The sequence below is a fragment of the Diceros bicornis genome, chromosome 30 (assembly GCF_020826845.1).
Source record: "Diceros bicornis minor isolate mBicDic1 chromosome 30, mDicBic1.mat.cur, whole genome shotgun sequence".
In the NCBI taxonomy this organism is placed as follows: Eukaryota; Metazoa; Chordata; class Mammalia; order Perissodactyla; family Rhinocerotidae; genus Diceros; species Diceros bicornis.
In genome coordinates, this window is record NC_080769.1 from 138,874 (window position 1) to 152,943 (window position 14,070).

A 14,070-nucleotide genomic window follows, 5' to 3' on the forward strand; every position below is an offset into this window, starting at 1 on the left:
GGAGTTGGACACATACCAAGTTTAGCTCAGTTCTGGGCATCTTTGAAATACCTATACAAACTTGTTCCTACATAGTAACTTGCAACTTTGAATGAGAATGTGCTTGCTTACAGCAACGTGCTATATGTTCTGAATGCCCGAATTGGGAATCTGTGTCAAAACTTTGTTAGGAATTATGTGATCCTTACTAGCTGGAAGTAAGGGAGATGGGGCATGAAGTTATTTCTAGGAGTTGGACACATACCAAGTTTAGCTCAGTTCTGGGCATCTTTGAAATACCTATACAAACTTGTTCCTACATAGTAACTTGCAACTTTGAATGAGAATGTGCTTGCTTACAGCAACGTGCTATATGTTCTGAATGCCCGAATTGGGAATCTGTGTCAAAACTTTGTTAGGAATTATGTGATCCTTACTAGCTGGAAGTAAGGGAGATGGGGCATGAAGTTATTTCTAGGAGTTGGACACATACCAAGTTTAGCTCAGTTCTGGGCATCTTTGAAATACCTATACAAACTTGTTCCTACATAGTAACTTGCAACTTTGAATGAGAATGTGCTTGCTTACAGCAACGTGCTATATGTTCTGAATGCCCGAATTGGGAATCTGTGTCAAAACTTTGTTAGGAATTATGTGATCCTTACTAGCTGGAAGTAAGGGAGATGGGGCGTGAAGTTATTTCTAGGAGTTGGACACATACCAAGTTTAGCTCAGTTCTGGGCATCTTTGAAATACCTATACAAACTTGTTCCTACATAGCAACTTGCATCTTTGAATGAGAATCTGCTTGCTTACAGCAACGTGCTATATGTTCTGAATGCCCGAATTGGGAATCTGTGTCAAAACTTTGTTAGGAATTATGTGATCCTTACTAGCTGGAAGTAAGGGAGAGGGGGCATGAAGGTATTTCTAGGAGTTGGACATATACCAAGTTTAGCTCAGTTCTGGGCATCTTTGAAATACCTATACAAACTTGTTCCTACATAGTAACTTGCATCTTTGAATGAGAATGTGCTTGCTTACAGCAACTTGCTATATGTTCTGAATGCCCGAATTGGGAATCTGTGTCAAAACTTTGTTAGGAATTATGTGATCCTTACTAGCTGGAAGTAAGGGAGATGGGGCATGAAGTTATTTCTAGGAGTTGGACACATACCAAGTTTAGCTCAGTTCTGGGCATCTTTGAAATACCTATACAAACTTGTTCCTACATAGTAACTTGCATCTGTGAATGAGAATGTGCTTGCTTACAGCAACGTGCTATATGTTCTGAATGCCCGAATTGGCAATCTGTGTCAAAACTTTGTTAGGAATTATGTGATCCTTACTAGCTGGAAGTAAGGGAGATGGGGCATGAAGTTATTTCTAGGAGTTGGACACATACCAAGTTTAGCTCAGTTCTGGGCATCTTTGAAATACCTATACAAACTTGTTGCTACATAGTAACTTGCATCATTAATGAGAATCTGCTTGCTTACAGCAACGTGCTATATGTTCTGAATGCCCGAATTGGGAATCTGTGTCAAAACTTTGTTAGGAATTATGTGATCCTTACTAGCTGGAAGTAAGTGAGATGGGGCATGAAGTTATTTCTAGGCGTTGGAGACATACAACGTTTAGCTCAGTTCTGGGCATCTTTGAAATACCTATACAAACTTGTTCCTACATAGTAACTTGCATCTTTGAATGAGAATCTGCTTGCTTACAGCAACGTGCTATATGTTCTGAATGCCCGAATTGGGAATCTGTGTCAAAACTTTGTTAGGAATTATGTGATCCTTACTAGCTGGAAGTAAGGGAGATGGGGCATGAAGGTATTTCTAGGAGTTGGACACATACCAAGTTTAGCTCAGTTCTGGGCATCTTTGAAATACCTATACAAACTTGTTCCTACATAGTAACTTGCATGTTTAATGAGAATCTGCTTGCTTACAGCAACGTGCTATATGTTCTGAATGCCCGAATTGGCAATCTGTGTCAAAACTTTGTTAGGAATTATGTGATCCTTACTAGCTGGAAGTAAGGGAGATGGGGCATGAAGTTATTTCTAGGAGTTGGACACATACCAAGTTTAGCTCAGTTCTGGGCATCTTTGAAATACCTATACAAACTTGTTCCTACATAGTAACTTGCAACTTTGAATGAGAATGTGCTTGCTTACAGCAACGTGCTATATGTTCTGAATGCCCGAATTGGCAATCTGTGTCAAAACTTTGTTAGGAATTATGTGATCCTTACTAGCTGGAAGTAAGGGAGATGGGGCATGAAGTTATTTCTAGGAGTTGGACACATACCAAGTTTAGCTCAGTTCTGGGCATCTTTGAAATACCTATACAAACTTGTTCCTACATAGTAACTTGCAACTTTGAATGAGAATGTGCTTGCTTACAGCAACGTGCTATATGTTCTGAATGCCCGAATTGGGAATCTGTGTCAAAACTTTGTTAGGAATTATGTGATCCTTACTAGCTGGAAGTAAGGGAGATGGGGCATGAAGTTATTTCTAGGAGTTGGACACATACCAAGTTTAGCTCAGTTCTGGGCATCTTTGAAATACCTATACAAACTTGTTCCTACATAGTAACTTGCAACTTTGAATGAGAATGTGCTTGCTTACAGCAACGTGCTATATGTTCTGAATGCCCGAATTGGGAATCTGTGTCAAAACTTTGTTAGGAATTATGTGATCCTTACTAGGTGGAAGTAAGGGAGATGGGGCATGAAGTTATTTCTAGGAGTTGGACACATACCAAGTTTAGCTCAGTTCTGGGCATCTTTGAAATACCTATACAAACTTGTTCCTACATAGTAACTTGCAACTTTGAATGAGAATGTGCTTGCTTACAGCAACGTGCTATATGTTCTGAATGCCCGAATTGGGAATCTGTGTCAAAACTTTGTTAGGAATTATGTGATCCTTACTAGCTGGAAGTAAGGGAGATGGGGCATGAAGTTATTTCTAGGAGTTGGACACATACCAAGTTTAGCTCAGTTCTGGGCATCTTTGAAATACCTATACAAACTTGTTCCTACATAGCAACTTGCATCTTTGAATGAGAATCTGCTTGCTTACAGCAACGTGCTATATGTTCTGAATGCCCGAATTGGGAATCTGTGTCAAAACTTTGTTAGGAATTATGTGATCCTTACTAGCTGGAAGTAAGGGAGAGGGGGCATGAAGGTATTTCTAGGAGTTGGACATATACCAAGTTTAGCTCAGTTCTGGGCATCTTTGAAATACCTATACAAACTTGTTCCTACATAGTAACTTGCATCTTTGAATGAGAATGTGCTTGCTTACAGCAACTTGCTATATGTTCTGAATGCCCGAATTGGGAATCTGTGTCAAAACTTTGTTAGGAATTATGTGATCCTTACTAGCTGGAAGTAAGGGAGATGGGGCATGAAGTTATTTCTAGGAGTTGGACACATACCAAGTTTAGCTCAGTTCTGGGCATCTTTGAAATACCTATACAAACTTGTTCCTACATAGTAACTTGCATCTGTGAATGAGAATGTGCTTGCTTACAGCAACGTGCTATATGTTCTGAATGCCCGAATTGGCAATCTGTGTCAAAACTTTGTTAGGAATTATGTGATCCTTACTAGCTGGAAGTAAGGGAGATGGGGCATGAAGTTATTTCTAGGAGTTGGACACATACCAAGTTTAGCTCAGTTCTGGGCATCTTTGAAATACCTATACAAACTTGTTGCTACATAGTAACTTGCATCATTAATGAGAATCTGCTTGCTTACAGCAACGTGCTATATGTTCTGAATGCCCGAATTGGGAATCTGTGTCAAAACTTTGTTAGGAATTATGTGATCCTTACTAGCTGGAAGTAAGTGAGATGGGGCATGAAGTTATTTCTAGGCGTTGGAGACATACAACGTTTAGCTCAGTTCTGGGCATCTTTGAAATACCTATACAAACTTGTTCCTACATAGTAACTTGCATCTTTGAATGAGAATGTGCTTGCTTACAGCAACGTGCTATATGTTCTGAATGCCCGAATTGGCAATCTGTGTCAAAACTTTGTTAGGAATTATGTGATCCTTACTAGCTGGAAGTAAGGGAGATGGGGCATGAAGTTATTTCTAGGAGTTGGACACATACCAAGTTTAGCTCAGTTCTGGGCATCTTTGAAATACCTATACAAACTTGTTGCTACATAGTAACTTGCATCATTAATGAGAATCTGCTTGCTTACAGCAACGTGCTATATGTTCTGAATGTCCGAATTGGGAATCTGTGTCAAAACTTTGTTAGGAATTATGTGATCCTTACTAGCTGGAAGTAAGGGAGATGGGGCATGAAGTTATTTCTAGGAGTTGGACACATACCAAGTTTAGCTCAGTTCTGGGCATCTTTGAAATACCTATACAAACTTGTTCCTACATAGTAACTTGCGACTTTGAATGAGAATGTGCTTGCTTACAGCAACGTGAAATATGTTCTGAATTCCCGAATTGGGAATCTGTGTCAAAACTTTGTTAGGAATTATGTGATCCTTACTAGCTGGAAGTAAGGGAGATGGGGCATGAAGTTATTTCTAGGAGTTGGACATATACCAAGTTTAGCTCAGTTCTGGGCATCTTTGAAATACCTATACAAACTTGTTCCTACATAGTAACTTGCATCTTTGAATGAGAATGTGCTTGCTTACAGCAACGTGCTATATGTTCTGAATGCCCGAATTGGGAATCTGTGTCAAAACTTTGTTAGGAATTATGTGATCCTTACTAGCTGGAAGTAAGGGAGATGGGGCATGAAGTTATTTCTAGGAGTTGGACACATACCAAGTTTAGCTCAGTTCTGGGCATCTTTGAAATACCTATACAAACTTGTTCCTACATAGTAACTTGCATCTTTGAATGAGAATGTGCTTGCTTACAGCAACGTGCTATATGTTCTGAATGCCCGAATTGGGAATCTGTGTCAAAACTTTGTTAGGAATTATGTGATCCTTACTAGCTGGAAGTAAGGGAGATGGGGCATGAAGTTATTTCTAGGAGTTGGACACATACCAAGTTTAGCTCAGTTCTGGGCATCTTTGAAATACCTATACAAACTTGTTCCTACATAGTAACTTGCATCTGTGAATGAGAATGTGCTTGCTTACAGCAACGTGCTATATGTTCTGAATGCCCGAATTGGCAATCTGTGTCAAAACTTTGTTAGGAATTATGTGATCCTTACTAGCTGGAAGTAAGGGAGATGGGGCATGAAGTTATTTCTAGGAGTTGGACACATACCAAGTTTAGCTCAGTTCTGGGCATCTTTGAAATACCTATACAAACTTGTTGCTACATAGTAACTTGCATCATTAATGAGAATCTGCTTGCTTACAGCAACGTGCTATATGTTCTGAATGCCCGAATTGGCAATCTGTGTCAAAACTTTGTTAGGAATTATGTGATCCTTACTAGCTGGAAGTAAGGGAGATGGGGCATGAAGTTATTTCTAGGAGTTGGACACACACCAAGTTTAGCTCAGTTCTGGGCATCTTTGAAATACCTATACAAACTTGTTGCTACATAGTAACTTGCATCATTAATGAGAATCTGCTTGCTTACAGCAACGTGCTATATGTTCTGAATGCCCGAATTGGCAATCTGTGTCAAAACTTTGTTAGGAATTATGTGATCCTTACTAGCTGGAAGTAAGTGAGATGGGGCATGAAGTTATTTCTAGGCGTTGGAGACATACAACGTTTAGTTCAGTTCTGGGCATCTTTGAAATACCTATACAAACTTGTTCCTACATAGTAACTTGCATCTTTGAATGAGAATGTGCTTGCTTACAGCAACGTGCTATATGTTCTTAATGCCCGAATTGGCAATCTGTGTCAAAACTTTGTTAGGAATCATGTGATCCTTACTAGCTGGAAGTAAGGGAGATGGGGCATGAAGTTATTTCTAGGAGTTGGACACATACCAAGTTTAGCTCAGTTCTGGGCATCTTTGAAATACCTATACAAACTTGTTGCTACATAGTAACTTGCATCTTTGAATGAGAATGTGCTTGCTTACAGCAACGTGCTATATGTTCTGAATGCCCGAATTGGGAATCTGTGTCAAAACTTTGTTAGGAATTATGTGATCCTTACGAGCTGGAAGTAAGGGAGATGGGGCATGAAGTTATTTCTAGGAGTTGGACACATACCAAGTTTAGCTCAGTTCTGGGCATCTTTGAAATACCTATACAAACTTGTTCCTACATAGTAACTTGCATCTTTGAATGAGAATCTGCTTGCTTACAGCAACGTGCTATATGTTCTGAATGCCCGAATTGGGAATCTGTGTCAAAACTTTGTTAGGAATTATGTGATCCTTACTAGCTGGAAGTAAGGGAGATGGGGCATGAAGGTATTTCTAGGAGTTGGACACATACCAAGTTTAGCTCAGTTCTGGGCATCTTTGAAATACCTATACAAACTTGTTCCTACATAGTAACTTGCATGTTTAATGAGAATCTGCTTGCTTACAGCAACGTGCTATATGTTCTGAATGCCCGAATTGGCAATCTGTGTCAAAACTTTGTTAGGAATTATGTGATCCTTACTAGCTGGAAGTAAGGGAGATGGGGCATGAAGTTATTTCTAGGAGTTGGACACATACCAAGTTTAGCTCAGTTCTGGGCATCTTTGAAATACCTATACAAACTTGTTCCTACATAGTAACTTGCAACTTTGAATGAGAATGTGCTTGCTTACAGCAACGTGCTATATGTTCTGAATGCCCGAATTGGCAATCTGTGTCAAAACTTTGTTAGGAATTATGTGATCCTTACTAGCTGGAAGTAAGGGAGATGGGGCATGAAGTTATTTCTAGGAGTTGGACACATACCAAGTTTAGCTCAGTTCTGGGCATCTTTGAAATACCTATACAAACTTGTTCCTACATAGTAACTTGCAACTTTGAATGAGAATGTGCTTGCTTACAGCAACGTGCTATATGTTCTGAATGCCCGAATTGGGAATCTGTGTCAAAACTTTGTTAGGAATTATGTGATCCTTACTAGCTGGAAGTAAGGGAGATGGGGCATGAAGTTATTTCTAGGAGTTGGACACATACCAAGTTTAGCTCAGTTCTGGGCATCTTTGAAATACCTATACAAACTTGTTCCTACATAGTAACTTGCAACTTTGAATGAGAATGTGCTTGCTTACAGCAACGTGCTATATGTTCTGAATGCCCGAATTGGGAATCTGTGTCAAAACTTTGTTAGGAATTATGTGATCCTTACTAGCTGGAAGTAAGGGAGATGGGGCATGAAGTTATTTCTAGGAGTTGGACACATACCAAGTTTAGCTCAGTTCTGGGCATCTTTGAAATACCTATACAAACTTGTTCCTACATAGTAACTTGCAACTTTGAATGAGAATGTGCTTGCTTACAGCAACGTGCTATATGTTCTGAATGCCCGAATTGGGAATCTGTGTCAAAACTTTGTTAGGAATTATGTGATCCTTACTAGCTGGAAGTAAGGGAGATGGGGCATGAAGTTATTTCTAGGAGTTGGACACATACCAAGTTTAGCTCAGTTCTGGGCATCTTTGAAATACCTATACAAACTTGTTCCTACATAGCAACTTGCATCTTTGAATGAGAATCTGCTTGCTTACAGCAACGTGCTATATGTTCTGAATGCCCGAATTGGGAATCTGTGTCAAAACTTTGTTAGGAATTATGTGATCCTTACTAGCTGGAAGTAAGGGAGAGGGGGCATGAAGGTATTTCTAGGAGTTGGACACATACCAAGTTTAGCTCAGTTCTGGGCATCTTTGAAATACCTATACAAACTTGTTCCTACATAGTAACTTGCATGTTTAATGAGAATCTGCTTCCTTACAGCAACGTGCTATATGTTCTGAATGCCCGAATTGGCAATCAGTGTCAAAACTTTGTTAGGAATTATGTGATCCTTACTAGCTGGAAGTAAGGGAGATGGGGCATGAAGTTATTTCTAGGAGTTGGACACATACCAAGTTTAGCTCAGTTCTGGGCATCTTTGAAATACCTATACAAACTTGTTCCTACATAGTAACTTGCAACTTTGAATGAGAATGTGCTTGCTTACAGCAACGTGCTATATGTTCTGAATGCCCGAATTGGCAATCTGTGTCAAAACTTTGTTAGGAATTATGTGATCCTTACTAGCTGGAAGTAAGGGAGATGGGGCATGAAGTTATTTCTAGGAGTTGGACACATACCAAGTTTAGCTCAGTTCTGGGCATCTTTGAAATACCTATACAAACTTGTTGCTACATAGTAACTTGCATCATTAATGAGAATCTGCTTGCTTACAGCAACGTGCTATATGTTCTGAATGCCCGAATTGGGAATCTGTGTCAAAACTTTGTTAGGAATTATGTGATCCTTACTAGCTGGAAGTAAGGGAGATGGGGCATGAAGTTATTTCTAGGAGTTGGACACATACCAAGTTTAGCTCAGTTCTGGGCATCTTTGAAATACCTATACAAACTTGTTCCTACATAGTAACTTGCGACTTTGAATGAGAATGTGCTTGCTTACAGCAACGTGCTATATGTTCTGAATGCCCGAATTGGCAATCTGTGTCAAAACTTTGTTAGGAATTATGTGATCCTTACTAGCTGGAAGTAAGGGAGATGGGGCATGAAGTTATTTCTAGGAGTTGGACATATACCAAGTTTAGCTCAGTTCTGGGCATCTTTGAAATACCTATACAAACTTGTTCCTACATAGTAACTTGCATCTTTGAATGAGAATGTGCTTGCTTACAGCAACGTGCTATATGTTCTGAATGCCCGAATTGGGAATCTGTGTCAAAACTTTGTTAGGAATTATGTGATCCTTACTAGCTGGAAGTAAGGGAGATGGGGCATGAAGTTATTTCTAGGAGTTGGACACATACCAAGTTTAGCTCAGTTCTGGGCATCTTTGAAATACCTATACAAACTTGTTCCTACATAGTAACTTGCATCTTTGAATGAGAATGTGCTTGCTTACAGCAACGTGCTATATGTTCTGAATGCCCGAATTGGCAATCTGTGTCAAAACTTTGTTAGGAATTATGTGATCCTTACTAGCTGGAAGTAAGGGAGATGGGGCATGAAGTTATTTCTAGGAGTTGGACACATACCAAGTTTAGCTCAGTTCTGGGCATCTTTGAAATACCTATACAAACTTGTTGCTACATAGTAACTTGCATCATTAATGAGAATCTGCTTGCTTACAGCAACGTGCTATATGTTCTGAATGCCCGAATTGGCAATCTGTGTCAAAACTTTGTTAGGAATTATGTGATCCTTACTAGCTGGAAGTAAGGGAGATGGGGCATGAAGTTATTTCTAGGAGTTGGACACATACCAAGTTTAGCTCAGTTCTGGGCATCTTTGAAATACCTATACAAACTTGTTGCTACATAGTAACTTGCATCATTAATGAGAATCTGCTTGCTTACAGCAACGTGCTATATGTTCTGAATGCCCGAATTGGGAATCTGTGTCAAAACTTTGTTAGGAATTATGTGATCCTTACTAGCTGGAAGTAAGTGAGATGGGGCATGAAGTTATTTCTAGGCGTTGGAGACATACAACGTTTAGCTCAGTTCTGGGCATCTTTGAAATACCTATACAAACTTGTTCCTACATAGTAACTTGCATCTTTGAATGAGAATGTGCTTGCTTACAGCAACGTGCTATATGTTCTTAATGCCCGAATTGGCAATCTGTGTCAAAACTTTGTTAGGAATCATGTGATCCTTACTAGCTGGAAGTAAGGGAGATGGGGCATGAAGTTATTTCTAGGAGTTGGACACATACCAAGTTTAGCTCAGTTCTGGGCATCTTTGAAATACCTATACAAACTTGTTGCTACATAGTAACTTGCATCAGTAATGAGAATCTGCTTGCTTACAGCAACGTGCTATATGTTCTGAATGCCCTAATTGGGAATCTGTGTCAAAACTTTGTTAGGAATTATGTGATCCTTACTAGCTGGAAGTAAGGGAGATGGGGCATGAAGTTATTTCTAGGAGTTGGACACATACCAAGTTTAGCTCAGTTCTGGGCATCTTTGAAATACCTATACAAACTTGTTCCTACATAGTAACTTGCGACTTTGAATGAGAATGTGCTTGCTTACAGCAACGTGAAATATGTTCTGAATTCCCGAATTGGGAATCTGTGTCAAAACTTTGTTAGGAATTATGTGATCCTTACTAGCTGGAAGTAAGGGAGATGGGGCATGGAGTTATTTCTAGGAGTTGGACATATACCAAGTTTAGCTCAGTTCTGGGCATCTTTGAAATACCTATACAAACTTGTTCCTACATAGTAACTTGCATCTTTGAATGAGAATGTGCTTGCTTACAGCAACGTGCTATATGTTCTGAATGCCCGAATTGGGAATCTGTGTCAAAACTTTGTTAGGAATTATGTGATCCTTACTAGCTGGAAGTAAGTGAGATGGGGCATGAAGTTATTTCTAGGAGTTGGACACATACCAAGTTTAGCTCAGTTCTGGGCATCTTTGAAATACCTATACAAACTTGTTCCTACATAGTCACTTGCATCTTTGAATGAGAATGTGCTTGCTTACAGCAACGTGCTATATGTTCTGAATGCCCGAATTGGGAATCTGTGTCAAAACTTTGTTAGGAATTATGTGATCCTTACGAGCTGGAAGTAAGGGAGATGGGGCATGAAGTTATTTCTAGGAGTTGGACACATACCAAGTTTAGCTCAGTTCTGGGCATCTTTGAAATACCTATACAAACTTGTTCCTACATAGTAACTTGCATCTTTGAAAGAGAATGTGCTTGCTTACAGCAACGTGCTATATGTTCTGAATGCCCGAATTGGGAATCTGTGTCAAAACTTTGTTAGGAATTATGTGATCCTTACTAGCTGGAAGTAAGGGAGATGGGGCATGAAGTTATTTCTAGGAGTTGGACACATACCAAGTTTAGCTCAGTTCTGGGCATCTTTGAAATACCTATACAAACTTGTTCCTACATAGTAACTTGCATCTTTGAATGAGAATCTGCTTGCTTACAGCAACGTGCTATATGTTCTGAATGCCCGAATTGGGAATCTGTGTCAAAACTTTGTTAGGAATTATGTGATCCTTACTAGCTGGAAGTAAGGGAGATGGGGCATGAAGGTATTTCTAGGAGTTGGACACATACCAAGTTTATCTCAATTCTGGGCATCTTTGAAATACCTATACAAACTTGTTCCTACATAGTAACTTGCATGTTTAATGAGAATCTGCTCGCTTACAGCAACGTGCTATATGTTCTGAATGCCCGAATTGGCAATCTGTGTCAAAACTTTGTTAGGAATTATGTGATCCTTACTAGCTGGAAGTAAGGGAGATGGGGCATGAAGTTATTTCTAGGAGTTGGACACATACCAAGTTTAGCTCAGTTCTGGGCATCTTTGAAATACCTATACAAACTTGTTCCTACATAGTAACTTGCAACTTTGAATGAGAATGTGCTTGCTTACAGCAACGTGCTATATGTTCTGAATGCCCGAATTGGCAATCTGTGTCAAAACTTTGTTAGGAATTATGTGATCCTTACTAGCTGGAAGTAAGGGAGATGGGGCATGAAGTTATTTCTAGGAGTTGGACACATACCAAGTTTAGCTCAGTTCTGGGCATCTTTGAAATACCTATACAAACTTGTTCCTACATAGTAACTTGCAACTTTGAATGAGAATGTGCTTGCTTACAGCAACGTGCTATATGTTCTGAATGCCCGAATTGGGAATCTGTGTCAAAACTTTGTTAGGAATTATGTGATCCTTACTAGCTGGAAGTAAGGGAGATGGGGCATGAAGTTATTTCTAGGAGTTGGACACATACCAAGTTTAGCTCAGTTCTGGGCATCTTTGAAATACCTATACAAACTTGTTCCTACATAGTAACTTGCATCTTTGAATGAGAATCTGCTTGCTTACAGCAACGTGCTATATGTTCTGAATGCCCGAATTGGGAATCTGTGTCAAAACTTTGTTAGGAATTATGTGATCCTTACTAGCTGGAAGTAAGGGAGATGGGGCATGAAGGTATTTCTAGGAGTTGGACACATACCAAGTTTAGCTCAGTTCTGGGCATCTTTGAAATACCTATACAAACTTGTTCCTACATAGTAACTTGCATGTTTAATGAGAATCTGCTTGCTTACAGCAACGTGCTATATGTTCTGAATGCCCGAATTGGCAATCTGTGTCAAAACTTTGTTAGGAATTATGTGATCCTTACTAGCTGGAAGTAAGGGAGATGGGGCATGAAGTTATTTCTAGGAGTTGGACACATACCAAGTTTAGCTCAGTTCTGGGCATCTTTGAAATACCTATACAAACTTGTTCCTACATAGTAACTTGCAACTTTGAATGAGAATGTGCTTGCTTACAGCAACGTGCTATATGTTCTGAATGCCCGAATTGGCAATCTGTGTCAAAACTTTGTTAGGAATTATGTGATCCTTACTAGCTGGAAGTAAGTGAGATGGGGCATGAAGTTATTTCTAGGAGTTGGACACATACCAAGTTTAGCTCAGTTCTGGGCATCTTTGAAATACCTATACAAACTTGTTCCTACATAGTAACTTGCAACTTTGAATGAGAATGTGCTTGCTTACAGCAACGTGCTATATGTTCTGAATGCCCGAATTGGGAATCTGTGTCAAAACTTTGTTAGGAATTATGTGATCCTTACTAGCTGGAAGTAAGGGAGATGGGGCATGAAGTTATTTCTAGGAGTTGGACACATACCAAGTTTAGCTCAGTTCTGGGCATCTTTGAAATACCTATACAAACTTGTTCCTACATAGTAACTTGCAACTTTGAATGAGAATGTGCTTGCTTACAGCAACGTGCTATATGTTCTGAATGCCCGAATTGGGAATCTGTGTCAAAACTTTGTTAGGAATTATGTGATCCTTACTAGCTGGAAGTAAGGGAGATGGGGCATGAAGTTATTTCTAGGAGTTGGACACATACCAAGTTTAGCTCAGTTCTGGGCATCTTTGAAATACCTATACAAACTTGTTGCTACATAGTAACTTGCATCAGTAATGAGAATCTGCTTGCTTACAGCAACGTGCTATATGTTCTGAATGCCCGAATTGGCAATCTGTGTCAAAACTTTGTTAGGAATTATGTGATCCTTACTAGCTGGAAGTAAGGGAGATGGGGCATGAAGTTATTTCTAGGAGTTGGACACATACCAAGTTTAGCTCAGTTCTGGGCATCTTTGAAATACCTATACAAACTTGTTCCTACATAGTAACTTGCGACTTTGAATGAGAATGTGCTTGCTTACAGCAACGTGAAATATGTTCTGAATTCCCGAATTGGGAATCTGTGTCAAAACTTTGTTAGGAATTATGTGATCCTTACTAGCTGGAAGTAAGGGAGATGGGGCATGGAGTTATTTCTAGGAGTTGGACACATACCAAGTTTAGCTCAGTTCTGGGCATCTTTGAAATACCTATACAAACTTGTTCCTACATAGTAACTTGCATCTTTGAATGAGAATGTGCTTGCTTACAGCAACGTGCTATATGTTCTGAATGCCCGAATTGGGAATCTGTGTCAAAACTTTGTTAGGAATTATGTGATCCTTACTAGCTGGAAGTAAGGGAGATGGGGCATGAAGTTATTTCTAGGAGTTGGACACATACCAAGTTTAGCTCAGTTCTGGGCATCTTTGAAATACCTATACAAACTTGTTCCTACATAGTCACTTGCATCTTTGAATGAGAATGTGCTTGCTTACAGCAACGTGCTATATGTTCTGAATGCCCGAATTGGGAATCTGTGTCAAAACTTTGTTAGGAATTATGTGATCCTTACGAGCTGGAAGTAAGGGAGATGGGGCATGAAGTTATTTCTAGGAGTTGGACACATACCAAGTTTAGCTCAGTTCTGGGCATCTTTGAAATACCTATACAAACTTGTTCCTACATAGTAACTTGCATCTTTGAAAGAGAATGTGCTTGCTTACAGCAACGTGCTATATGTTCTGAATGCCCGAATTGGGAATCTGTGTCAAAACTTTGTTAGGAATTAT